The following is a 27,383-nucleotide window of genomic DNA, read 5'->3' on the forward strand; positions in this document are numbered from 1 at the left end:
ATACGTCTGCCAGATCATTTAGTAGTGATAACCAATATATAAAGGTATAAGAATTATAAACATCGCTGGGACAGCTTGCGATGTGCTGCGCCGGTATAGACAGTAACGGTTTAAAAGAGAAAATCAGTTTACGTTCACCCTCGAACTTGGGGGGGGGGGGGGGGGACCGGCCACTTTGCTGACAGAAACACTGCAGGTACGGTTCTGCTTTTGCCTTCAAACGATAATGGATCAGTGAGCGCTTCGCAACCGTAATAATGGTGCAGTAAGAGAAAGTAAAAATTCTAGAGGGCACTTTGGATCACTAAAGTGCTACGAGGCAAAAGTCATTAAAGCGCGGTGGATCGTAGCCCTCCACTACGGCACCTGTATCTCCCTCTCTTCTTTCACTTCCACCTTCCTCCCTTCCTTTACGGCATGGTACATATGTCTTTGGGAGAGCCCCGCCGGGGTGGTGCAGTGGTAAGACGCCCGACTACTGTGCCGGAGTTCCCGGGTTCGAACCCGACCTCGGCGGCTGCGTTTCGATGGAGGCAAAACGAAGAGGCGTCTGTGTGCTGTGTGATGTCAGCGCACGTTAAGGATCCCCAGGTGGTCGAAATTACTCCGTAGCCCTCCACTACGGCTCCTCTTTCTCTCTTTCCACTTTCACTCCCATCTTCCTCCCTTCCCTTACGGCGCGGTGTCCACAGAAAAACAAGTGAGACAGTTGCCGCGCCTTTCCTTTGCTATAAATAAATCAGTTTTTTAAATCAGTCTTCGGAGAATTGTAACAGATACTGCGCCTTCTCTGTTCTGTAAATCAATTTGAAATGCCACTGATGCCTGCTGTACTAACGCCTCCCAGTCATCTGGGTCGACTTCTGTTTGCTGTGTGGGGCGGAGTTCGAGGAAGCGGCAAATGAAAGGCGCCGCACGGACGCCTGGATCGAATGCCTGATGGGATCAGCTTCGTCTGCATGATGATGATGATGATAACTTTATTTTCCACCAGATAAGGAGGCCCCCAATTCCCGCCCCCGGCACGCAGGCCTAAGGAACGGGAGTAGAGACCTCCGCGATCAGAAGCAGGCAAAGAGGTCTTGGCTCTTCGCGGCTTCTTCCGTCAGGCGGATGGCTTGTAGCTGTGGAGCAGGGACCTCGCTCCGCAGCAGGGCTTCCCAGGCTTCTCTACAATTTATATTTGTTTTAACCCCTGGGGAGCTAGTACATTCCCAGATTATATGGTCGAGGGTCCCTCTCTCCCCACAGTGCTTGCATTTATCGTTTCATCCTATCTTCCATTTGGACATAATATGCCCAGACGGGGTTTAGAAAGTTCCCAGCTTGCAGGCGCCGCCATGCGACTGCCTCCCTATTGTTTAGACTTTTATCCGGTGGTGGCACCAGTCTCCTGCTTAACCTGTAATTTTGAAGAATCTCCGTATAATTTTGCAGACGCTCGTCCATGTTCCGGCAATCGGGCGGCTCCACAGTTACCCGGAAGTAGAGAGCTCGGGCTAACTCGTGGACCGCTTCGTTGCCAGGAACGGACGTGTGTGCAGGGGTCCAAATTAGGCGAATTTTCCTGTTTAGTCGTCTGCTGGCCAGAATCTTTGCCGCTTCTGGCAAGACCTTCCAAAATTCAAAATAGCCGTTTTGCTATCGCTGATTATGAAATTGGCTTGCGTTCCGACGCAAGCGAGCGCTATTGCAACTTCTTCAGCCGTTTCAGTGTTGCGGCTTCTAATGGTGGCGGCTGATACCGGGGCACCTCGGCCGTCGACCACCGAGGCGACCGCCGCCCCCGTTTTGACACTTGCCGCATCCACGTACGCAACCGACTTGCTGTCCATCGAATTGAAGCGTCTGATTAGTGCTTCTGCTCTCTTCTCCCTCCTCTCTGTGTTGAATATGGGATGCATGTTACGAGGGAGGGGGGAAATGATGAGATTTTCTCGGAAGTCCTGTACTTGATTTACTTGATTTTTCTCGTAGTCTCCTATCTGTCTGCAGGCCTACCATGTCGAGTATAGTTCTACCCATGGTCGTTCGACTTAATCTTTCCAGCTGCGAAACTCTGACAGCCTCCGCTATTTCGTCCCAGCTATTGTGCACTCCCATAGAAAGGAGCTTCTCTGTGGATGTGGTAATTGGTAAGCCCAGGGCCCTCTTTATGCACCGTCGAATGAGAGAGTCTAACCTCTTCTTCTCCTCCGACCTGATATTTAAGAACGGCGTGGCATAGCTTACGCGACTTATTACGTAAGCTTGGATGAGTTTAAGCAAGCTTCTTTCTTTCAGGCCTCGTCCTATCAACGCGATTCTTCTAAATATTCCAATGGCTTGTGTGGCGAATCCCTCTAGCTTTCTGATTGTTCCATCGTTATATCCATTTTCCTGAATGAATAGTCCTAATATTCTGATTTGATCTACCTTTGGAACTGGTTTTCCTTCTACTTTAATGTCAAATTCCCAGCTGCGCTTGCATCGGAGTGACTTTGGGTTATAGACGAATAATTCTGATTTTTGCGGCGAGCATGATAGACCCCTACTGGCAGCGTAGTCTACGACAGTGTCCGCCGCCGCCTGCAGGCGCTCCTCAATGCTCGCATCACTACTCTGGTTAACCCAGAGATTGATGTCATCCGCATAAATACTGAAATTTAGCCCCGTTATGCTCCTCAGAGCTTCTGGGAGGCCCCTCATCGCCACGTTGAAAAGGAACGGGGAGAGAACCGAGCCCTGCGGCGTCCCCCTGCTCCCTAACTGCACTGTGGGGGACTGAATGTCTTGAAACTTTATGCAGGCAGTTCTGTTTGACAAGAAGTCCTTGATGTACTCATTTGTTCGTTCACCTACTCCGATTTCTTGGAGACCGTGGAGGATCGCTTCGTGTTTAACTTTATCAAAAGCCTTTGTCAAGTCCAGGCCGAGAATCACTTTGGCGTCTCTAGAACGCGAGTCGATTATATCGTATTTGAGTCGGAGCATCACGTCCTGCGTGCTCCATCAGCGCTCTTACTGAGTATATGCAAGAAATTTGGACTAAAGGGCACCTGCCTCGGCAGTGGAAGTCGGCAAACGCGTAATTCTAATCCCAAAACCGGGCAAACCCCCGAAACTAGAAAATCTAAGACCTATTTCTCTAACCTAATGCATGGGAAAATTGATGGAGCATGTAGTCCAGACACGACTGACGCGCTTTATGGAGAAACACGACCTGTGGCCGCACGAGATGGTCGGCTTTCGTCTATGCATGAATCACCTGGTGACGTCATGACCAGTCGTGACGGTACATGGCGCGCCCCTTGTCGAACACAATCAGCATTCCATTGAATGCGTTAAAGTTCACCGGTGTTCTATAATTCGTTTACAGGAATTTAAAGGAACAGTATCTGTCACTTGCGGAATCCCAAACAAGGGGAATTATGACGAAAGTTTCACGATCCGAGGTGTGGCGCAGTTGGTGAAGCGCTCAGCTGGGGACCCAAGGGATGGAGGTTCGATTCCAGGTGCAGATATGGTATATTTATTTATATCCTTCGAAAGTGTGACAGCCTCTTCCGACAGCTCCAGGTGACAATGATGAGGCATTAAAGGCTTTGGCCTTAATAAAGAGTTCCTTCGGATGTAATTAGGCTCAAAAAGTACATTTTGCGCGAGGAATTTTGTTCAGTTATTGCATTAGGTAATGATGCTATGATAATTTTGTCCCTTAGGAAATGACTGAGATGCCAAAAAAGTGAGTGGGTGAGTGAGTGAGCAAGCAAGTAAGTTTTGTATAAGCAAGCTTCGGCTGTGAGTCTTACGCGTAATCTTGGCGTCCAACTGCTCTAAATTATTTGCAGTACACTGAACGAGTGCGATGATTCACTTCATATACAATAAATTATTACCTTGAAAATGCAACTAGTCAATAAAAAGCCTTAGGACGCAACTGACCGACTAAATATTTTGCATATTTCAGAGCCATGTACCTGTATTTTAGACGTTGAGAACGTGCAGTGAAAGGTTGTCATTGCGCTCTATGATTCCAGCCAGCGGGTCATTCACCGCCAATAAATAGGTAGTAGGCGTTTAGCAGCGTCTCGTCAATTCGCGTTGCGCCTCCTGAGCGAGTGACAGATAAGAAGCGATGATCAGGCGGTCACCAAATCGAGCGAAACACCAGGCGTGTCAATCATGAACACCATCGAGCAAGGTCCACAACCTCCAATACCACCCGCGGTCTGAAGAAGAAACACTGCACGCAAACAGTATAGTTGCGGTGAGCCCGCTAAATGAAACAATACCATTTGGATGCAGTGATTAACGTGGCAGGGAGATAGAAATGAGTCTAATTCTAATAAGTGCCTTGCCTAGGCCTTCTAGCGAATGTGTCACAGCGCTACCGCAAATTACGCGAAGTCCTTGCGGATCGCAAGAAAACGTAGTAACGATTGAATCAACTACTAGAGAAGCGCGCCTCGTTTCTATTTTTTTTTTTTTTTTTCATTTTGCTGCTTTCGACGGAGTGCAGTAAAACATGCGCACTGAACACTTCCGGTTTCCCCACGGCGCAGACATGTCCGACGTCAGCTACACTGACGTAACATTTTCGGGGCCGGCGATAATATTCTCACAGCTTTGCGTCCATCAGTGTAGTCTTCAAATGTATTAATTTATGTATACAGTCATGAACAAACGTTTTAGGGATGCGTATTGGCAGAGAACAAATATTTCTGCGTTGCATCGCTCCTCAGTAAGCTGATATTTTTTTTTTTTCTAAGAATGGAGCATGCATGCATCTTCGTGATCCAATACAGATTATTGGCCACCCCCATACGACTGCGCAGGAATAATTTTTTGTTCGCGCGCCGGAATCCTGTGAGGTTTTGTCCGTGACTGCACATCTATTAGCTTTAATAAGACTGCATAAGACTTTTACAAGGCTAATAGGGCGAAATTCTTATATGTCCTGCTAGCAGGAAAAATGGTCGGCGTTGTGGCATAGAAGTTTCTAAGATACGTCAAGCGACCATATTATACAAATCTATGACGTCACAGCGTCCTTCCATGAACCCACCATCAACCAAAGGCACATATTAGGCACTGGCGGACCTCAATGTGAAGGTAGTTTTACAGAGCTTTGTGCCAAAACCGTGAAACCACTGTTGGGCGTGCGACGTTTCGGGAGTGTCACTCCGTTTCACATTGTATATAACATACATCTACCAACCGGAGGCGTTTTTCATTAACATCCCCGCCTTCTCCTCGCTATCGATCTGTCTTCTTACGCTGGCGAGCACGACGAATCTCAGCTGTTCACTGCGACTGTTCAATACGATGGCCCGCGTGTACCACGATGAAGGAAATGTATGCATCGCGATACTTCCGCTCTTGGGGCAAAGACGTTGAATTGGTCATGGGAGCATGAGGAGCGTTCATGCTCGTGAGGCTGCCGATAGTGCGGATAAGTGACCACTCCATGAACGTGGGCACGCCAGAGGATAAGCGTGGTACCCGTTATAACAAACCCGAGTGCGGATCAATGGGAGGGAGTGCTCTCCAGCGATCGCCGAGTCGACCAAGAAGGTCTGATTCGGCGAGCACAACTGGCAGCAGCATCCAGCGGAGCCCTGGACTAAGGGCAACCAACCTTTGTCTTAGACGATGGATGAAGCCATCTGAAAACCGCAGAAGACAAGCCAATCTAGAGCTTAATAAAGTTTTTCACTCACTCACTCACACACGCGCGAAGGTATTGGTAGCGAGATGCCGCGCTGCCTTCAGCCCCAAGACACCGTGCCTCCTCGAAGTGAAGAATACGATCAGAAAGGAGCTTCGGTTCCACCTTCAGCGAGAAGTACGGCACCTTGGCGCAAATAAATTTTATGAAGAATGGGGACACCCAGTGATCATATTCATGGAAGAAAACCGAAGAATAGAAGTCTGCTATTAGGAGTATTGCACGCGTCAGGCTTCTATCCGCCGGGGCGTTGCGTGGGCGGTGCATTGGCACTGCGAACCCGCCCCGGCGGAGCGAATCCAGATTGCATGAGCCCCTTGGCTGGGATAACGCCCGCTCCCCAAAACAAAAACCTCCCCACCCCTGTGGTGTGTGGGGCCTTGCCCGGGGTTGCCGTGGGATGATGATGGTTGTTGGTTGAGGTCTGTACCCTCACAGGAGGGCTGAGCCCAGTGCACCCTCCCCTCCATCTGACAAGGCAACGTGACGTCACAGATCACGGAAATGATGGCTGCGTGCCGGGGGCGGGAGATGAAAAGCTTCTTTTCGGTGGAAATAAAGTTTCATTCATTCATTCATTCATTCATTCATGGCTCACGCATGAAGCCAGCGATGATTGAACGACGCAAAAGTGTACTGATATTGTGTAACATTTAAGGGTAGCATTGGGCACCTCTATATTAACATACTCATTTATTACCGCAGCTAGGCTTTTGAACCGGATTCTAATGCACTGATTCGCAGAAACAGTGCTTCCTTTCTATCCAACCAAACGTTCTTAGATCTGATCCAACATAACAGCCTCTTCCATTGGCGAGGCGCGTGCACCGGGCGGCCACATGACCTGTCGGCAACTTCACGAGTACGGGCGCTCCTCACGCGCCCGTGAGCAATTCGTCGTCTTTGCCGCTCAGGGCAGAAGCAGCGCCAGGCGTACGTGTTCCGCTTAAAGTACTTGATCATGGCCAGAAAGCAAGAAAAACGTTTATTGAGTTTCCTCCGTTTGCAGCGTACGCGCGAGAAATACGGCAGATGTAGCGATGGCGACGAAGATGAAGATGCTGATTACGGTGCACAAAGCGGCAGCGCAGAAGAGCTGCTTCAGCATGTTAACAGTCCAAACTGGGATCCCCGTCCAGACTTCAAAGTACGGAGCTCGACAGGCACCTGGAAACCAGCCGCCAGCGAAAGTCGCAGGTCGTTCCTCCGCCTGCCCGGCGATCTGCAGTCCAGATGGTAGGTAAAAGCCTGGGTCGCCCGGTGGTCGGGGCCGCCTGACTCGCCAAAGTAGGGTTCGTCCGAGAGCGCTTCGTTCAGGTGAATGCCGACGATGACACACGTACCAACCAGAATGCTCAGAAGGGCTGCGAAGACGATCTTAGTGAAGAAACTGGGCTTGGATGTCTTGCTGATCGGCAATTCGGCGATCTGGGTCGGGGTCGGCTTACAGCTGCAGCCACAGGAAGGGGGGCCTCGCGTCCTCGGCTCCCGGGATGCCAAACCGCCTGCGGTGGGTGAACATGGGTCTCGAAAGTCTCGCAGCTTTGCTTGCCGCCGCTTGGCCTCTCACAGCCCCAGTCGCCGAAGCCGATGCTGATACGAACGTTTGACCGTCGTCACCGAACCCGGTTGAATGAATTCTATCGCGAGCCGCAAGCCACAACACTCGATCTTTGTTTTCCCCTAAACGAACAGCTCGTGGCCGTGGGAAAGAGAAACATGCAAATGGTCTGCGGATGCGAAATATCTCGGTCAAGGAGAAGAGAAAGATGAGGCATCAGGATTAAAAAGGTTATCAAGGAAGAAGAAGGCTAGGTGAACTGCACGTCGACTCTCGTAGCTATTGGTTCAAGCTAATGAGAGCATCATGATACTAACTGAACCGCCTGGCGAATCAAAAGCAGAAGCTTGTGCAGAGCATTGCGGAGATGGAGTCGTGCTAAAGATGACATAATTGGTTGGTTGGTTTATGGGGTTTAACGTCCCAAAGCGACTCAGGCTATGAGAGACGCCGTAGTGGAGGACTCCGGAAATGTCGACCACCTGGGGTTCTTTAACGTGCACTGACATCGCACAGCACACCGGCGCCTTGTTTTTTGCTTGCATCAAAAAGCGGCCGCCGAGGCCGGAATTCGATCCCGCATCCTTGGGAACAGTAGTCGAACGCCGTAACCACTGCGCCACCCCGGCGGGGTAAGATGACATAATTGCAGTTTCCAAAACAAGTGTTGTCGTACACCATGACACGCAGATATATGAAATGGCGATCATGAAAACTGCGTAGCCCACGAATTTTGATCAGACATAGCAGACCCACGATGTGTGCTCGCCCGCCGTCGAGAGCCTCACTTGGAAGTCGACGGCGAGCAGATAGAGATGAGTGATTCCCGGGGTATTTCACGCCCTGGCGCGCCGACTTGCATTCGCGAAAGCGACAGCCCTAGTGGCCCTAGTACGAATGATGACGTGGCATACATGGCCCTAACGCGACCCTAACAGCCCCAGGTGTCGGACGAACTTGGTCTTGCGTCGGCTAGCACTGAGCGATGCGGCACACCTGCGGATCAGGGTAACTTGAATGATGGGCTGGCCCAGGAAATGCCTAGTAACTGCAAAGGTACGGAAGGAGGTCTCGTTCTACCTGCTGCAGGAACGTCGCATTCTAGGCGAGCGGAGGTTCTCGAAGATTTGGTGCCGGCCGTCTGCGATTTTCTCGGTGAAATACTCTCTGTGTCGCTATGACTCCATTACATGCAATGGTCATCCTTAATGACACCCGTTGCGTAGCTATGAAGGTCCGCCTCGTTGGCTCAACACCACGATGGCGCTGCAGATCGTCTTCGCGTAAGATGCTACTCACTGTTGTGGATGCATCGCGCGGCGGCTCCCTTGTCCAGGTAGGGCTCGCACCTCGAACTAAAAAGCTCTCCCAGTCCCCACTTGTCCCTGGGGGGGAGCCTGTCGGAGGTGTTGAATGGATGATGATGGGCTGATGGGGCACGGCAGTTCCGGGTGTCAATCCCCCTTCTATCTGACAACGGCAGGGGACGCGTCGTTGTTTCTCCGGCCGTCGAAGCGCGACTACAGTTGTGCCTATAGCTTGTAGTCCTCGGCCCCTGCCAATTTGCTGTAAATAATGTCATTTACATAGTTTGTAAAGACGCCTTTGTTTATCTCTACGACGCTGACTCGGTTTCATCACTACCGCCAAGGGAGCAGGCAGCGCTAGTTCACAGAACGGGTTTCGTGAGCTACGGGCCATACTCTTTCGGCACAACAGCGTGCAGTGAATGCCGCCCAAAATACGGGCAAACTGTAATCCTGACGCCGAAGCATCCTTGTAGAATTATGGATGAGAACATTGTCGTTATCTACCAGCCGATCTAGAGACACATCGCTAAATTTCCTGCAAATCAAGAAACGGAAGAAATTCAGGGCACCCTAATCCGGTACCTGAATCACAGCTACCAAATAGTGGTTGATACAGAGGACAGAGCAACGCGGGATGCACTCCTGTCCCTCGCAGAGCTTTCCATCAACGGGAAAGGCACCCCATTCAAAGCTTACGATAGCGTACAAAGGGACCATATTCGCGGCATGACCAAGATCACGCGTTCTCGGACAGTATATAGTGTTATTTGCGCCCGCAGCAGCCGTGTCGCCGATACCGCGCGACTGTGGCGAAACGTAACAATAGAGAGATTTAGCTTACCGTGATCCGCGATCCGCTACCGTGACTCTCTACCGCATGTGGGCGGAGCGCTCAAGCCAATTGGTCCCGACGCGGCAGGTCTGTGTGCCGACATCCAGTATGTGGCGCCATCTATCGGCGTCAAGGGGGGTCTGGGCGTGCGCAGTGGAACGCGCGGTGGCGGATCACGGTAAGCTAAAACTCTCTAATATATGCACGGGTAAGTGTAAATATGTAAGGGTAAATCAGTACAATTCTGGGAGACTCTTCTCTACGTCGTGCACCCCGTATGTATATATAAGAATTATCCTTAAAGAGACCACATTGATTGCTAAAAAGGAATAGTCTTATTTATGAGCTTAACCGAACAAAAGGCAAATCCAAGGAATTGAAATCAGACGTACAGTAAATAGCCCCGCCGGGGTGGTGCAGTGGTAAGACGCCCGACTACTGTGCCGGAGTTCCCGGGTTCGAACCCGACCGCGGCGGCTGCGTTTCGATGGAGGCGAAACGAAGAGGCGTCCGTGTGCTGTGCGATGTCAGCGCACGTTAAAGATCCCCAGGTGGTCGAAATTACTCCGTAGCCCTCCACTACGGCTCCTCTTTCTCTCTTTCCACTTTCATTCCCACCTTCCTCCCTTCCCTTACGGCGCGGTTCGGGTGTCCACAGAGCAAGTGTGACAGTTACTGCGCCTTTCCCTTCCTGTGAACCAATTTAATTTTACAGTAAATAAACTCCAATCAGAGCTCAATGATTCAATCGCGTATATCATGGTTCGTTTAGCTGCAGTGCCACGTTTAAAATGATCTGTGAGAAGCGCATTCTCTGAATTTCTTTCTACCCATTTCGTGAATACATGGAGCAACGCGGCGGCAATGCAGCACGCGGAAGCCAGAGTTCCGCGACAACTAAGTGCGCTAGAGTCAGGACATCCTGCTGGCAACATGGAAGCTGTAGCGGCAGAGCAGACAGTTTGAAGTGTTACCACGGCAAGTGTCAAATTTTGCAGCACCTGTTTATTTCCAGGGACCCTGAACAGCCTACTTATTTGGGAGAGTATAACGCCTGTACTAATGATTATTATTATTATTATTATTATTATTATTATTATTATTATTATTATTATTATTATTATTATTATTATTATTATTATTATTAATTTTTATTAGTACAGGCGTTATACTCTCCCAAATAAGCAGGCTGTTCAGGGTCCCTGGAAATAAACAGGTACCTACTTCAAAATTTGACACTTGCCGTGGTAACACTTCAAACTTTCTGCTCTGCCGCTACAGCTTCCATGTTGCCAGCAGGATGTCCTGACTCCTGTACTAATGCATGATTTCAGTTTTTGGTGCTTTTATTAACCATCGTATGATCTCAGGAGCATGAATCATAATTACTTTTTGATGGTTATATTTACTTCTATTGATATATAAATGGTTTAATTTCTGGGGTTTAACGTCCCAAAACAACTCAGGCTATGAGAGACGCCATAGTGGAGGACTCCGGAAATTTCGACCACCTGGGGTTCTTTAACGGGCACTGACATCGCACAGCACACGGGCGCCTTGCTTTTCGCCTCCATCGGAAAGCGGCCGCCAAGGCTGGGTTTTCGATCCCGCATCCTTGGGAACAGTAGTCGAGCGCCGTAACCACTGCGCCACTCAGGCGGGGCCTGCTCCGTTCACGCTGAAATGTCCGTAAGATGAAGCAACAGTGTCGCGCTCTTCATGTCATTAATTTTTAATCGGTATTGAACGAAATCCCGCTGATTGAAGCACCGAAGTCAAGAAGCAGGCTGGAAGCCAAAACGCGGAAGTCTGTTTTCACCAGCATTGAGCCTGGGTTGCCCATCAGTGAGCAATACATACGTGAATAGAGCGACACGTGTGTGTCGCGCACAGGTGAGTGTGGGCCGTTTATAGCAGTCGCTGTTCTTGATTTTGCCAAGTGCGTATACGCGCACGAGTCCGCACTGCATATGTTCTGAGCGCAAATGCAACCAGCTGGCTGGTTATCGTCATGGCAGTTCCATGCGTCAGCGAAACCATTTGGCAGTGATAACCAAGAAATAAAGGCATACGTATTATAAACATCGCTGGTAGAGCTTGGGATATGCTGCGCCGCTATAGACAGTAACGGTTTAAAAGAGACGATCAGTTTACGTTCATCCTCGAAGCACAGAGGACCGACCTCTTCGCTGGCAGAAACATTGCAGGTACGGTTCTGATTTTGCCTTCAATTGAAAATGGAATCAGTAAGGGCTTCGTAATCGTAATTATGATGCAGTAAGAGAAAGTAGCAAGAAGATCCTTAGGATGTAATTAGGTTCCAAAAGTACAGTCCGCGCGAGGAATTTTGCATAGTTATTGCTGTAGGTAATGACGCTATGATAATGCCGTACCTGAGGAGGGGACTGATTCCAAAGATTGAGTGATTGAGGTGAGGGCATATTTTTTAGTGACGCCATCCGGTACTTCCGTTGCTATAGTTTTCATGAGGAATTGCAATACGCTTCCGATAGCGCGGACACGTGGCCACTCCATGCACGCGCCTCGCGAAGGCGACGTCGGGGATCACGAAAATGATAGCTTACGCATGAAGCCACCGATAATTGAACGACGCAAAAGTGCACCTAGATTCTTCTGCGGCCGTATTTTGCACACGCCGTGCAACATTTAAGGGCAGCATCGGGCACCTCTATATTAATTTCTACTCATTTATTACCGCGGATAAGCTTTTGAACTAGATGCTAATGCAGTGATTTGCAGAAACAGCGCTTCCTTTCCATCCAACCCAACGTTCTAAAATCTGGTCCAACCTAACAGCCTCTTCCACTCGCGAGGTGCGTGTACGGGATGGTCACGTGACCGGTCTATCGGCAACGTCTCGAGCACGAGCGCTCTTCACGTGCCCGTGCACAATGCGGAAGTATGTACCGATTGCCCCGCCGGGGTGGTGCAGTGGTAAGACGCCCGACTACTATGCCGGAGTTCCCGGGTTCGAACCCGACCACGGCGGCTGCGTTTCGATGGAGGCGAAACGAAGTGGCGTCCGTGTGCTGTGCAATATCAGCGCACGTTAAAGATCCTCAGGTGGTCGAAATTACTCCGTAGCCCTCCACTACGGCTCCCCTTTCTCTCTATCCACTTTCACTCCCGCCTTCATCCCTTCCCTTACGGCGCGGTTCAGGTGTCCACAGAGCAAGTGTGACAGATACTGCGCCTTTCCCTCCCTATGGACCAACCAACCAACGTCTGGTAACCCCCCCCCCCCCCTCCGACCCAAAATTGAATAACAAAGAAGCTGGTGTATGGAGGCGCTTGCAAACTAATACGTTCATGAATCCGGTCTTGGCGTACCATGTGTACCCCGAGACGAGATTTAATTTATGGGGAAGGGAAAGGCGCGGTAACTGTCTCACTTCTTTTTTGTGGCCACCTCAACCGCGCCGTAAGGGAAGGGTAAGGTGGGAGTGAAAGTGGAAAGAGAGAAACAGGAGCCGTAGTAGAGGGCTACGGAGTAATTTCGACCACCTGGGGATCCTTAACGTGCGCTGACATCGCACAGCACACGGACGCCTCTTCGTTTCGCCTCCATCGAAACGCAGCCGCCGAGGTCGGGTTCGAACCCGGGTACTCCGGCACAGTAGTCGAACGTCTTAACCCGAGAGAGACCATGATAGATGTAGTGATTGTGGGGCGAGAGGGACCCTCGACCACATACATAATATGGGAATGCCCGTACCCTCCCCGGGGTGGGAAAAAAAGATACTTTGTAGAGAGAACTGGGAGAACCTGCTGCAAAGCTCGAACCCTGAGCTCCTAAAGTCCCTTGATAATTTGAAAGTAGGGACTTTCTGTGAACTATGCCGCCGCGCCGCGCACCCTCGCCGATCCTCCTCTCTCACCTCTCCCATCGAACGGTGATTGGCTCCGCGGGCGGTCTTCGGGAAAAGCGCGCGTTAAGTTCGCTCTTTTTGTGTTTTCATTTTTCGTCGGCGACATTTTTTGGGCAGCCGCCGCTGCTACGACCGAGCTCCCTGACATTGCGCGCTTGCACTTCGCGTTATACGTGCTCCTTTAGTGCAGTACTATGCCCAGTTGCTGCGCATTTCAGTACACAAGCCGGCGTGAAAAAGGCTTTGTTCTTTTCGCGATCCGAGCGGCAAGAAAGACATCGTTAGAAGAAAAAAGTGGCTGCACAACATCGGCCGCAAGAACTTTAAGCCGACGAAGACTGCCCATCTCGCGAGGTACAAGCGAATGTGTATACTGAAACTGCATGCAAGCGCATCACTAATCTGGCAATCTCACTTAATTCACTGATCATTTTGCGTCGTTATGCGTGTTATTGTTTTCACTTCATGGTTCCGCTCAACGTGCTATAATGGCGATGGCTGATGCATACAATGCGCATACATTCGCATACAATACCCGCTTTAATTTGTGAACCTAGGTCTCGGTTTTCAACGATAGCGCGTGCAATGAGGGAGATTATTAGGCATTAATAGGCTTATGTTGCAGGAAAGCGTGTAGAGAACTCGTCCACAGAACGTGTCCGCAAAACTATATATCCGCACATCAAAAATTTCTCTTTAAACCCTTAAAATTTGACCTTGTCCGAATCTGGCGAAAATTGGCGTCTAACCTAACTTGAATATGGCGAATTCAGTAGTTACGTCCAAATTTCGGGACCTCCCGCAAAATGCAGCCCCAGGAGCCTTCTAAATTTGACCTCATCCGAATGTGGTCAAAATCGATGTCTAACCTATAATTTGGGTATGGCGATTTCAGTGAAGTCGAATCCTAATTTCGGTGGTCGAGAGGGCCAAATTTTGGGGTGCGGATACTTTCCTTAGATGACAGGAAATCGGTGCGCGGATCTTTGGCTCTCGATTTCGGCTCGACATCACCTCAAGGTCGCCGACAGCGGGACCTAAAGGCGTTTCATGCTTAATAGAAAAAAGTTCATATTCGTTTTCAAACCGCCGCGAAAATTCTTAACTACAAAAACAATTAAGCCGTTGCATGTACAGTGCGCGGTGCCAAACTCAGACTGAACCTTAATGAAAAATTTTAGGACAGCCATAAAAGCAAATGTCCCAGCTTGTTCCCAGCAAACATCCCACTACTAAAACTCCACTCGTGAGCAACTTCATAAACTGTACTTCCGCGAAAATTACTTTGAGGTGAATCTAAATTTAAGTAACAATTGGTATGCTGAAAATATTCTGGAACGTTCAAATATATTGTAAATATTAAGCTTCATATACTATGCCGTGTTGAGACAGACGGTATGGAAAAGTCAAAAGGAATGTGAGATGTATGCAGCAAGTGGTTTTGTTCGTGCCGCAAGCGCTCTTAATTGGCACTTTCATTGCGCGTACGAGACGCTAACTTATGTGGCTCGTGGTAGTCAAGCGTGTCGCATGTCTTACTCGTGATTTTATTCGATAACAGAGTGTGGAAAAAGCGCGAACTTAAGAGCGCGCACATGTGCCAGTCAACTGCCCGGACGGCGAGCGAGCGCTGCCCAAAAAAGCGTGCCGTGTGCATCGCGCGCAGCCGGCGGGCGAGGATATTCGAGGAGGAAAACGCCGGAGTGGAGGAGAGTGTCGCTACTTTCAAATTTTATGAGCGGAGTAGGCTGCCATAGGCCAAGGCAGGCAGCCAGCGGCGGCTCCTGTCTTCCAGGCCTACGAGAAATAAAGTTTTTCAATCAAAATGCGGAAGTAGCGCGATGCGTACTTGTTCCGCCGAAAGGACTTGATCATGGCCAGGGAGCGAAAAAAACAATATTTATTGAGTTCCCTCCGTTTGCAGCGTACGCGCGAGAAACATGGCAGACGTAGCGATGGCGGCGAAAATGAAGACGCTGACCATGGCGCACAAAGCGGCAACGCAGATGAGCTGCTTCAGCATGTAAGCAGTCCAAAATGCGATCGCCGTCCAGGCTTCAAAGTACGGAGCTCGACAGGCACCAGGAAACCTGCTGCCGGCCAAAGTCGCACGTCGTTTTCTCGCCTGCCCAGCGATCTGCGGTCCGGATGGTGGACAAGGGCCTGGATCGCCGGGTGGTCGGGGCCGCCTGACTCGCCACGGTAGGGCTCGTCCGAGAGAGCTTCGTTCAGGTGAATGCCGATGATGACGCACGTACCAAGCAGAATGCGCAGAAGGGCTGCGAAGACGATCTTAGCGAACAGACTGGACTCGTGGGTCTTGCTGATGGGCATTTGGATGATCTGGGTCGGAGTCGGTTCGCAGCTGCAGCGACAGGAAGGAGATAAGGGGGCTCGCTTCCTCTGCTCCCGGGATGCCGAACGCCTGCGGTGACTGAACATTGGTCACGGAATTCTCGCAGCGCCGCTTGGCCTCTCACAGCCCCAGTTGCCGAAGCCGATCCTGACACGGAAGTTTGATCGTCGTCACTGCAGCCCGGTCGAATGGAATCCTAGCGCGAGCCGGAAGCCATGACTCTCGATCTTCGTTTTCTCCTAAACGAACTGCTCGTGGCCGCGGGAGAAAGAAAGACACGAATGATCTGTGGATACGGACCATCTCGGTCAGGGAGAAGAGAAAGATGAGGCGTCAGGATTAAAAATGAAGCAAACAAATAGCAGACAAACTGGCTGTGAATGCATAAGTACCAGACCAGCGCGAGAAGAGAAAAAAAAAGACAGGAGGAACTATAGGTTCTTACAAATTTTTGTCTCCTTTTTTCACGATAACTCAAGCTCCGGCTCTTAGTATTGTCCAATAGCCACATGTGTAGGTCTTCCTCCTTTGTAGCCGAGAGTCCAACTTCTTGTAGTCGTCTTGATTTTGACGCTTGCATTCCTGGGTATGTTCATAAAAGGCGGCGAAGATCCACCTCGGTGGCTGGTCTTGGACACTTAGGGCATGTGCTCTGCACTGCATCTTCTTGGGAGCCCCATCGTCACGCCACCGACGGGATAAGGGATGCTCCAGCCCTAATCCTGTGTAGAAACTGTGCAGATCAATCTATGAATAAGCCACGTTTAAACCAAGACGAGCTTCTTATGGATCGCTTAGTGTCTTCATAGCCAAAACCGAAAGAAAAGCCTTTTGTCGAATAAAGAGTTTTATGACGTATTACCATGCTTCAGCTATCGCTTCACACTAGGTTTAACCGACGCTCAACCACGACCAATTTTTCCCTTCATGGATGCTTTCCATTGCGTTTTTTTCCCACCAGTTCTAAATTATTAACTTGCAGTCACTTTCATATGGACATGTTCTACGGGTGCATGTACCACTGTGCATTCTTATAAGCAACGGGTTGGACGCAGAGTTACCTCAAATGGTAGTTATACATGGCGACAATTAGAGGATGAAACATCATCGATTTTGAGCAATTTTCGCTGTAACGCAGTTGGTGGATTTGGAAGTTTCGAAGGGCTATGAAATCAGAAAATGTCTTGTTTTTTTTTTTTTATCTTCACCAGGAAAGTTGAGGTAGACAAAGAAAGCTATCGAAAAAAACAAACAAATCGTGGTTAGCATAAGCTGTGAAAATCCTCGACTATGCTACCAGAATTTAAGATTTTTTCCTAGAATCAGTATTTAAAGTGGCCCATGCACGGACTGTGCGTCATGTGCCATGAGTTGAGCTAAACGACTCAAGTGCAGCTCAGTACTTGCACAGTTGTAAAAATGCACAAAATGTACTTGCACAGCATTGAAATTTAATTCATTCAATGCTATCTGGGAATTAACACTTGGTGCGAATATATGACTGATTTAAAATGGATTGCATTTAGTTTTATAGGATTTCACGCCCCATAGTGACTGGGACACTGTAGTAGAGGGCTCTCCCCATCACAATACACGGGTGCTTTTCGTTTTGCCTCCATCTTTTCGAAAAGCAGTCGCCGTGGCCATATTTAATGCACGTCTTTCAGTTAAACCGCCGATAACCCTAACCATAGTTAGGGTGTTACCTCGCGACTGGTCGCTACAAAAATAGCGTTCTTGTTCAAAGAATCGAAACTTTTGCCGTGTGGAACTGATAGGATTAGTTTTAAATATTGCCCCAAGCGCATTTTATACGAACCTCGTTAGGAACCTTGCACGTTAAACCATAGATACTGGAACGCGTTACGTGGAATTTGTCTCCGATAAATTTAGGGGATAATAATCAATGTGGTTTATCAGGTATTTTAAAGATTTGGTTCCCTATGCTAGCGCATAACAAATTCGAACTAACGACATATATTTACCTCCTATTGTGTGCCTTGTCCAACTTTTGCACCAAAGTTGTGATGCAATTGCGTTCGTCGTGCAGCGTTCTGGGTGGTGTCATATGATTCCTGGTTGCATAAAGCATGCGTGCCTCTGCTCGTCAACATGCAAGCTACCTCGCAACAGGAATTCTAGCTGATGACATATTTATACCTACAATTAATTGTATGCCTTCAAATAGAAATTTCAGCAGTCGCCTCTTACAGACACCACGTGAAGCATGACAGTCTACGTTAAATAGGCAGACGCACCGCGGATATTACCAGCAGAAAGAAAAGGTTAATACCTTTCGATAACCTCGCTCAAAAACATTCCATCCCTGGGTGTATAATGCTTTCTCATATATACACAAAAGCAGGCTTGTCTCTGCCGAATTTTCGTTATCTAGAGGTTGCTGATTACATTCATTACCATCTTTACCTGCATGACCATTTCATCACAATATGCATTCTATTTTGAATGCCCACGTTGTGATGTATTCTTCTTGCAAGTTCTTGCACTCTCTATATGTGGCACCTGTGGCATAAAAATATTATGAAATAATAATGCGGCCGCTAAAATCACCCGTTGACAAAGTGAGCAATAATGTCATCACGTTTTGCTAATTTCTGTACACCAATAATTTCTTTATATCACTATCAGTGCCAGAAATGCTACACTGGCAGTAATTCCAGAGGCATACCTTTTATGCTTTATCGCCTTAAGCCAATTTTTTTTTTGCTTGCACCTTTTGTTGCAGACTGAACAAGATGACAAGGTTCCTCATGGTCACCTTTCTGTTTGCCATCATAGCTTGCGGTAAGACCTTATGCTATTTATTTCGTTATACTGCGACTATTTATTTTCAATCACAGGCATGCCAGGTCGTACGTAAAGGCAGTTGCATCTCACACCAAAGACAGCTACACGCACCCTCATCAGCAAAAAATGCTGGTGAAAGTTAAGCTTTCCTAATATCTAATTCTTTTAGATGTTAATACACACCGCGAGTTACGCACCGTTAACTGTAGTGACCAGCAGAAATTTACTACACTCCTGACACTAAAATTACAATCGCTATTTGAAAGCATGCTAAAACACCTCATGCTTCTCTTCACCGCGTCCCTGTGCAAGTCACTTTTCGATACTAGTACTAGTTCAAATATTAGATACAAACTTCAATGGTGGAAGTAACTGCTCTGAACTGGAACTTTCTAATAAGAATGGCTTTTCAATATATGCTATTCATCGCTTGAAAAACTGCTCATGGGATTTCTGGCACATGAGACTTTTGTCTAGCTCTGGTTATATTGCTTGAAGATGCTGTTAATGTTACGACCAGAATATAGGCTGATAAGTGTGGCACGTTTGACTTGAGGCTTCTGCTTATTCTGAGACCAGCGTATAACCATGCAACATATAAATAGAAGAGCTTTTTGCCTTCTACTAACTCTTAAGATGGATGAGGTATGATTTAGTCACTTAAGCAGTAAATGCAAAAGGCGGCACAGCACTTGCAAGTGGTGGCGTGCAGAACAGCGTACCAACGAAATGCTTTTTTTTTTCATTGCTGACTGGCATCTATCTAACATTCGCAAAGGCGATGGACTTTTGAAGGCATTAGATAATCAATATATAAGCTAAAATTATGCCGATTTGTGGTAACAGGAAGATGGAGATAAAACTGGGGCAGCCTAATATTGGTCACAGAACTATCATGGATGCTAGTTGGAAAACAAGCCAATTTTCTTCTCTTCCTTCCCGCAAGTAATAGAAACGCAGGCTATTATAGTAACCGCTGATTGTGTATCAGCATAGCACTGATCATCGCCTCAAGAAGTATGCCTTTAGTCAAAGTAAACATTTTGAATTCATTTATTCCAAGGAAATCTCGAATACAAAATCACCTTATCCGCCATTAAGCATAAACTAATGTAAGCGCTTTTAAAACTCACGATCAATATATTTTAGCCAACGATTGTCATGCCAGTAAAATTAGATCAATATGTCGTCACCATATGCAGGTGCAAATATAAGCGCAGCGCCAGTATGGCTATGATGAAAACCGCGCGAATATGTTGTAACGGCTAATTCCATCACAAAAAAAAAAAAGTAATAATTGCTCAACTCCACCTACACGAAATCAACGAATCTTGAGGCGGTCAAGCTAAGTGTCCTTTGAACTGATCCGCAATGACCATCTAAGTTCTTGCAATGAAATCAGCACGAATGACTAAATCCAAGGTAAATCTATCCAAGTAGGCGCGTCGTGTATCATGTTCTCGGGTGTGATACCAAAGAAGGCAGTGAGCCCCGCACTGGTAGTGCAGAGGTTAGGGTTCTCGTCTTCTGTGCCCAAGGATGCGGGATCGAATCCCGGCCACGGTGGCCGCTTTTTGATGGAGGCGAAAAGCAAGGTGTTTATGTGCTGTGTGATGTCAGTGCACATTAAAGAACCCAAAGTCGACCAAATTTCTGGAGCCCTTTACTACGCCGTCTCTCATAGCCTGAGTCACTTTGGGATATTAAACCTCATTAACCAAACCGAAGACTGCAGTGACTGTGTTCTGCAGTGAGCAGACTAAAGTCAAAACCACTCGAGCACTGCTTTGCGCAGCAAACAACATTTTTTGAGCGTGTTGTAACTTCGGATTTCACACCGGTTTGTCACAGTGACCTTGACATTTGGCTTTTGTCCTCAATTACCTTACCTTACGTTGCGGTTCAGGAGTCCACCGAAAACTGTGACAGGCACTACGCTTTTCTATTTTATAAACAAAATTAAAAATTAACTGCAAGTGTCCATCAAAATTATATTCCCTTCAAAACAGCGCTATCACGTCAACCCTAAAAGCAAAGCTTAAGCATTCCATAATTCAAACCATCAGACTGTACAACCTTGCTAAACCAGCAAAAACAGTGCACACTTAATAGTGTTTTTGATGATATCAATATAGTCTCCAGTCATGCTTAAACCCCCACCATTCCTTAAAATAGGGGTCTGAGTTTTCTAGGCTGCGTGTGCACTCGGGTACAGCTCTATATAGGCATGAAAGAGATAAATACCCTTCCATTGCGCTCTTACGAAGCCAGCTGATCAGTTCACTGCAATGTCGCTAATTTGCTAGTTCGGCAACATACCGCTCACTTCAAATGCTCTATACGTGAACCTGCCCAGAAGTCTTTCTCCTAATTTTCTTTGAGCATTATATTATATAGCCTATAGAATGGATCCACCACAATAAAATGGAGGCTTAGTTGTTTATTGGACTATTCGGACAACTCGGGAGCAGAAGGCGCATTCACAAATATGGATAGCACCACCCAAAATTTTCGGACATGATCGTTTTTATTTATTGGGATGTTTATACGAGCACTTTTTATGTTGTATGATTGCGCCATAGCAACATGTCCGCAGATATACCTACTTCTAGGCTTTCCTTTTTCTGCTGTCTACTGCTAGAAATGCAGCCCAGTGATTTTCAAGGGCAGTCTCAACTGCTGGGCGCAAGCCTATGACAAGCTTTAAAAGCTAAACAAAACATCAATATGTTAAAATTCAAATGGGTGTCTATAGGAAGGCTCGACTTGATTGGGGCGCTCATGATTGTTTATAGGCAACTCTGCTGATGTACTCTACATAAATGCATCCGCTTTATACAACACAGCCTCATGATGGATGCTGCAATTAGGTTAGAAGAGAGCCGTTTGAGAACTGAACTAATGTGGCAGTGATCCTCTTGCTTGCACTTCACTCCATGTAACAAGATCACCACATATGTTTATCCATGCAGAATGGTCCTGGTGGTACGCTGGCGCTCTCACAGTGGCAAGACTGGAGCGAGGTATACCGGACATCGTCAAAACAGGAGTGAATGTGGTCGATCAGGGCGCTGACCTTGTGGGAAAAGTTGCCGATGCTGTGAATGGCGTGAAAGACGTTTTTGATGGAAACTGATCGAGTGGGGGAACATTGCATTGTATGCATAAAGCGACGAATCAGATAGCTTCCGACAAGCCAGTTATCTGGAGTGAATCAATAAAATAATTGTGCATTGTGGAGCGGGAATTAATGCCCTAGCTGCATATTACACTTCAGCATTCATCTTCAACCAAGTTTTAGAGTTTACTTAAAATAGCTGCTATTATTGGCATGTCTTTGTAAGCATGGCTATATAAAGAAATGTTTCAGTCTTTACGGTGCAGCAGTTCACAATTCAGCTAACAGTTAGCGTTTAGTGTTAATTAGCAGCTCGCTTCTTTCCGGTAATTGTCTGGTTCCCGTACCAATCCCCTCTTGTTCAATAGACAGTCGGCTATGTGCCGGCTTTAACCGCTCAAACACTGGGCGCCCTTATTCCACAATCAAGGTGTGTGCGGGTGCGGCACAACTGCGCATGAGCGAACTGAGCATTTTTATCACGAAAGCGTCCCTTGTAGCATAAACTTAATAAACTTCATGCGTTTACAAATAATGTTTAGGTCACATTGCTGAAGGACATCCAGCAAGAGCCGAAAATGAGAGAGAGAGAGAGAGAGAGAGGGGGAGAAAGAGAGGCAGTCTCTAGCATTTGTTGATGCCGGCATCGGTGAAACTAGCTCTGGCTGTACTGCTGGACAGGCTGCAGTACGAAGCGTCTCGGAGGCGCTGCTCGGAATTGTCCAACGAGCGAGCGGCGTGGTATTGGAAGGAGTCGAATCCCTTAGAGCGGCATGCACCGGCTTGTCTCTTACCCACTTCCTTTGTAGATTGGGCGCCGGCTTATCAAGTGCACGTTTTAGAGGCCAATTTAGCACTTCTCAGTCCCAATTCTACAATCTGTCTGAACGTGTCTGAACACACTGTGATTACATCATGCTAAGCCTAAATATATTTAAGTACACCTAACAGACAGTATATTGCTATCTGTACATAAATTGATCATAATTACAGCTTCCTAAGCAAATTGGGCTTGATTAGGCGTAGCCAAGATTAATAGGACTAATCAAGCCTGTTTTGTATGAAAGCACTTATAGCTTCCTTACTTACATTAAATGCGCTGTGCCATGGATAAACCACTGCTATTCTTATTTCGATCTTATGGCACCTTGATGGGGAATTATGGGAAGTGAGAGAGCTCTTGCTATGCAGTCGCTGTGCTTTATGTAAATTGCTAGGAATAACGTATGTATACCAATTAAGAGTTGCAAGTGAGCAAAACCAAGTAAAGTCATAGTTATATTTCTGTTTTAGAGCTTGAGAAAGGGAAAAAGGCTACAGCAACTAAGCTAGAATCCGATAGAACTTAAGAAAAAAAGCAGCCTTTGCCCTTGAAAGGACCCCATTGCCGTCATATTGGCCTAGACAGAGTCTTGTGACGTCGCAGATAAAACCTCCCAGTCAAAAGAAAAAGAAAAATTCAATGGGTCCAATTGGGACGACCAGTCAGATTGAATTGGTTCTGCCAATCCCAAAGGATTTGTCCAATGGGTCCTCTCCAGCCAAACTGGTTTCAATTCGAATTGGAATGCCCAATTGGTTTCTACTCAATTGGGAGTCAAAAACCATTGGGCATCCAAATTGGGAGCGAAGAGGTAGACCAACGGGGAGTCCCAATTGGGATTGAATAAATTCATTGGGCTAATTGAGGAGCTTAATAGGTTTTTCCAATACCAGTTGGGATGCCTTCACTCCCAACTGGGAGTCACGAAACCAATTGGGCTTCCAACTGGTTCTAATTGGTCCAAAGGAAACATTCCCAATTGGGAAAGTCAAGTCAGTGATATCCTTGACTGAGATGTGTACATATATACATACCTCTATAAAGAGAAAACTGAAGAATTTAAGTTCTTATAAAAAGTATATGCCACTTAATCTTGATTTTATTGAATCCATTGTAAGTGCAGTCATAATTAAATAAGTTAACTCAGAGATGTCTTACTGGTCCTAGCAGCCCACTTCAACGAATGGAGTATATAGTCTGCAAAGTATCCTGTGGATATCTATATCAAATCGTGTTTGGACTCGCGTGTGTGATGCATGCTTATCTCACGATTTCTGTGAAAACTTGTAATTTCATTTCACTTGTATAAGAGCTGGCTCCCTTATATCTTCTCTACGGAAAACATTGAAATTGCATCTCCATTCTTTTTTTCAGCTATGCGAGTTCAAGCTATTTGGGCTCAGTGGTATGCCATTTGAGTTCAATTGGTGAACCATTTGGTCTTCATGGATGACTAATTATTTCCAATTGGAAGCAATAATTCGTATTAAATGGTCAGGTCCAATGGGTGGCAAAAACACAATTGGTTTTGACCAATTTATTTCAGTTGGCAAATTCCAAATTGGACCCATTATGTTTTTGACTGGGCTTGGAATGTGCTATAGTGAGAAACACAGGGCATGACAGATGACAGGGGATTCACCACGGCTTACCCGTGGCGTCATGAAATTTGTTCGAATCCATCGACTGATGGGCCTCTTTTCAGTGACACCTGCCGTTCTTTTTTTTTCAATTGTATACGAATACAGTGCTTACCACAAGCAACTCAATGAAATGGTTGTTCTGCAGCGGTTCCTTCAACGGTCCGGGAAGGCCAAGGGGCCACGTAGTTCACATGGTTTCTGCTCTCGAATATATTTTTGGCATTCATCTGGTGATTTCAAATATCAACATCGTTTGTCCACACAGATGGCCCAGTTAATCTAACTAGTTCCGCCGTGTCTGTGATAATGCCGGCCAAGACAATTTTGATAAAGGTTAAAACATCATATCTTACTTTTACTCGTGCTTAACTAGCTGTCCTGCGTGCTGCAGTTGAATTCATTTGCCGAGCCTGCCTGTATATTACCAGCTATATACTTATTGACAAGGAAACCTACTCCTAGTTCTCACCTCTCCAGTAACATCAATAACACAGTACATGCTGTTCCTGCAGTACCGTATATGCCTCATTCGGCTTCCTATCTTCATTAAGCCCTAGGACATCCCATTTCACACCCTCTAGTTCCTCTAACAGCACTGCTAAACTATCTTCACTAGCTAGGCTTCTAGCGTTAAACGGGGCAAGGAATTCTTAGCAACCCCCGCTGCGCCACAGGTCTTATCGCCGCCGGGGTCAGTTGCTCCGCAGCCGTTGGTGACTGAGGGCCGGGGTTTTATAGAACTGATCATGGGAGGTTGCAGCCGATTACTGCACCAGGGTGCCCAACTCCTGTTCTGGTGAGGGAGTGCATTGCCGGAGGTGTTCACCGGCATCAGGTCGCACCCAGAGAGGGGAGGTGGTGAAGGGCGACAGTTCCTGGCCCTACGGGGCTGGGATGGTAGGTCAACGCCACTTGCGGCGGGGGCTAGCTAGCCACTGAATTTTATCTGTTGTAGGCCGTCATTGCACCCGCCACTGCTTCGGTGGTGGACGACGGCTGTTGTTGCGGCGCGCGTCTTTCTTTCCCTCTTCTTTTTCCTTTCTTCTCTATTTTCTCTTCTGTCTGCACGAGGCAGTGGAAGTGGCTCAGCTACAGAGCCAGTAGCAGGCCTGTGCATTTTCTTTTCCTTCTTCCTACAGCCACAACAACACCCCGAACCTGTTTATGCAAATCCATCGACATGCAGATTTTTTTTATCCTGTGGAGAATTGCATGGCACCGGGATTCGAACCACGGTCCTCTTGCATGCGAGGCAGATGCTCAACCTCTACGCCACTCCTGCACAACCTTGCTATTTAAAGAAGTTAAATATAGAAGATAAAGAAATCAAAGATATCAGCAGCATCTACACCTTAGGAATGCTATTTGAATAAAATAGCTACAATAGTGCCATAATCCACAAGTTGGCACCAGGCATCTTGTCTCATCAAACGGATATCCAACAAGCCCCTCTACAATGAAGGAACATGAACTGATCAGACTTGCACTAGCCTTCATTATCGGTCGCATTACCTATGTGGCCCGATACATGACGCCTTAGTCTGGGGAATGTGACATATTAAACAGAAATATCAGAAAAACACTGCCATGGGGCTCCGAATCAGAACCTCTACCAAGAAACCAATGGTTCTGGGCACCCATAACACTGTGGAAGAACTTATCAAGGGCCACCTATGCCCTTAATATGTTCGTCTAACCGTCATGACAATAGTAGCCTCGTTGTCACATGAATACAAGGCATCCCAAAACGAACCACTCAAGGGAAATTGGGAAGAAACTCCTGGTCAGCGAGCATCATAACTATCAAGTGAGATTAATTTAGTGCGGTATATGAGGTTTAACACTACAAAGCAACATCAGATAAAAGGGACACCATGCAAACACGGTGACCATCATACGGGCGAGTGGATTATGTTTCAATTACATCACCAAGGCGACAACAAACTTAAACTCTACCTGTTCAGCAGCTACAACTTAAAACTCACTCTTGAAACTATGAATACAGTGATAAAAACCTGCTCAGGAGCAGACAAAGAAAAAAAATTTGTTCGTCCACTCCTGCAATCTGAAGGTTGCATGTCTTTCAGTATACCAGCAAGCAGAAAATGAAGAAACTAACAATGAGTAAATTCGACATAAATGCATACGTTACTGGTGGTGCACATTTGTTTCAGTTGCCTATACACAGATAGAAGTGGTTGCTTGTTGCTGAACAGCTTTTATTTATATTACATTGTCATCCAAATAACTCAAACACTTGCACACAAGAGGGTACCTTGCACTGGTACCGCTTACAAACGTGCTCTCGCTTAGTCAGAGCTTGAGGTATGACAATTCCAACAACAAAAAACAAACAAACAAAGTTAAGCAAGCAAACAAGAAAAAGCATTCCACATCATACATAACTGACTTGTGCTGTTTACAGCAGTGGAGCTAGATCACAGCAAGACATGCTCTAAACAACCTGCAGTCCCACTAATGCACAGCAAACTGCAGTTTCTACACTACGAAAAAAGGTTCAAAGTTATCATGCCAAGCTACAACAACCTTTGCTTGCTCTTTGTTTTGCTTTAACTATGCTTCTCATCAACAATATTGAAGAAACCAAATGAACTTATAGGAAAGAAAGTAGGCCAAAGCAAAGTATACTCCAACTTCCACTTGCTTTTGCACCCCTAACAAAACAATATCAGAACTAGTGCAATTATTCCCAAAAGATGCAAAATGCGGAGTACTAGCTTTAGTATTAGTAATAGCAACAAGTTACCATAGGGGCCATATTAGATATACGGCCGTGCAAAAGCTCTTCCACGTCACTTCCTGAAAAATAATGTTAATGCACGCATGCAATCCAGAGTTTACAAGCGTGGCATTACCAGCACAGTGATGCAACAAGTGGACTGCAACTGATCGGTCAAGCTGCGTGTTTTCTTTGAGTGTGACGTACTCTGGCACCCGAGTCTGCGAACGCCTTCTCGCAAAACTCGCACTTGTACGGCTTTTCGCCTGTGTGGCAACGCATGTGGCGGATCTTGGTACTAGGGCACCTAAAGCTCTGGTCGCACAACGCACACCGATATGGCCGCTCACCGGTGTGCAACCGCATGTGCCGCTGTTGTGCACAAAAGGTAGTGAAGGTTCCTGAGCACACATTGCAACTATACGGACGCTCGCCGGTGTGCTTACGCAGATGTGTCACCAAGCCAGTACGCAGGCGAAATGTTTTGCCGCAAACCTCGCACTTGTGTGGCTTCTCACCTGTGTGCAAAAGACGGTGGCGTGCTATTCCGCTGCGGTGCAAACTTGTAAAAGGGCACAAGTTGCAAGCATAC

The 27,383-nt window shown here is 47.1% G+C and overlaps 1 long non-coding RNA gene across 1 annotated transcript; it reads left to right on the forward strand.

Annotated features, from left to right (window-relative positions):
- Nucleotides 1-18,409: 18,409 nt before the first annotated feature.
- Nucleotides 18,410-21,708, forward strand: LOC146179272 (uncharacterized). The gene is made up of 2 exons (XR_014700915.1): nt 18,410-18,464; nt 21,440-21,708. It is a non-coding gene; the product is annotated as an uncharacterized LOC146179272 (long non-coding RNA).
- The last annotated feature ends 5,675 nt before the right edge of the window (nt 21,709-27,383 follow it).

The sequence above is a fragment of the Amblyomma maculatum genome, chromosome 9, assembly GCF_055883805.1.
Source record: "Amblyomma maculatum isolate TAMU_Amacu chromosome 9, ASM5588380v1, whole genome shotgun sequence".
NCBI classification, from domain to species: Eukaryota; Metazoa; Arthropoda; class Arachnida; order Ixodida; family Ixodidae; genus Amblyomma; species Amblyomma maculatum.